A 1,432-nucleotide genomic window follows, 5' to 3' on the forward strand; every position below is an offset into this window, starting at 1 on the left:
TGTAACGATGCACACCTGCATCGTCACTACTCCGGCCCGACCGACCATCAGTCGGGCCGTGCACCGGCGCGTTGCGCCAACAATAAACGCCGAAAGGCCGACAAACAAAACGCGTAAACAACCGATAACAAGTATAAACAAAGCGAGCGAAGATCACGCGAGAACTCGAGCACAGCGGAAACAATAGCGAGCGAGCGCCGCGGGCACGCGACGCACACGTGTACGGCGAGCGAAGACAAAGAAGCGTCAAGTATATAATCCGCGACGCCAAATTAATCGAGACCAGACCGATCCGGACCGTCAACCGAACTCGATGCTACACAGCGGAGAGCAAGGCCTACGACCGACTCGTATCTGCTTCCTCAACCTGCCAACTATCACATCCTCGCAAACAAGGACCGAAGCCAGTACGTTAGCTGTGCTCTGCCGATCTTTATCGACTCTTGTTTGCATCCCGTCGACATCCCGAACAAGGACCGAAGCCAGTAGGTTAGCTGCGCTCTGTCGAGCTTTCTCGACCCTTGTTCTCTGCCTTTCGACGAGCGAGATCGGGGTTGAATACGCCGATATATCGGCTATTCACGTCCCATCCCGTCTCTTGCGACGCAGACGTGCAAGCGAGCGCGTCTCCGTCAAAATCGCAAAGACAACATACGATACTGTGATACGACTTCGATACCGCCGACACCGCGCGGTCCCCGCGACCAGCCACGCGAGCCGCGCACGAATCGCGAACACCGAATCGCGACACGCGACCGCCTGCCGAATCTCCGAGGCGAGCTTAGCTATCGCGCTATACGCTCCGCCTACCGACTTACCTGTCGCGGCCTACCGAAACCGCGATCCGGTAACTGGCGCCGTCACCCAGGAACTTTGTATACTAATACGCGACTACTCTGTACCAAGGCTAAATAAATCTTTTTGTTATTTTTATCTTACATTTCGCGTCCGCTTATTTCACGAACCCGGACTCCGACGAGCGCATACATCCGTGGCAACGACACCAACCGACACGCGGAGTACGGTTGTTACAATTTTAACATAATTATGCATATAATTATTGGGAGTGTGAATAAGTTCTCGCCGTTTTTTGTGAAAATAAATCCTGTATTTAAAAAAAATAATAAAAAAACAAGTCAATTAAAGTATTGCCCATCGCTGGAGACTACTTTTTCCCATCTTTCTGGCAGCATTTGAATTCCACGTCGAAAAAACGACATTTCTTTTGCGGCTATCCACGAATCGATCCATTTTTTCGTTTCTTCATACGAAGTGAAGTGCTGCTCAGCCAGGTCGTTAGTCATCGATAAAAAAAAACAGTAATCTGAAGGCGCAATGTCTGGAGAGTACGGCGGGTGGGGTAGGACTTCCCATTTCAGCGTTTCCAGGTATGTTTTTACCGGTGACGCGACATGCGGCCGAGCGTTATCAT

The sequence above is a fragment of the Odontomachus brunneus genome, unplaced genomic scaffold (assembly GCF_010583005.1).
Source record: "Odontomachus brunneus isolate Ranch 3 - 2012 unplaced genomic scaffold, Obru_v1 Obru_scaffold_383, whole genome shotgun sequence".
Classification (NCBI taxonomy): domain Eukaryota; kingdom Metazoa; phylum Arthropoda; class Insecta; order Hymenoptera; family Formicidae; genus Odontomachus; species Odontomachus brunneus.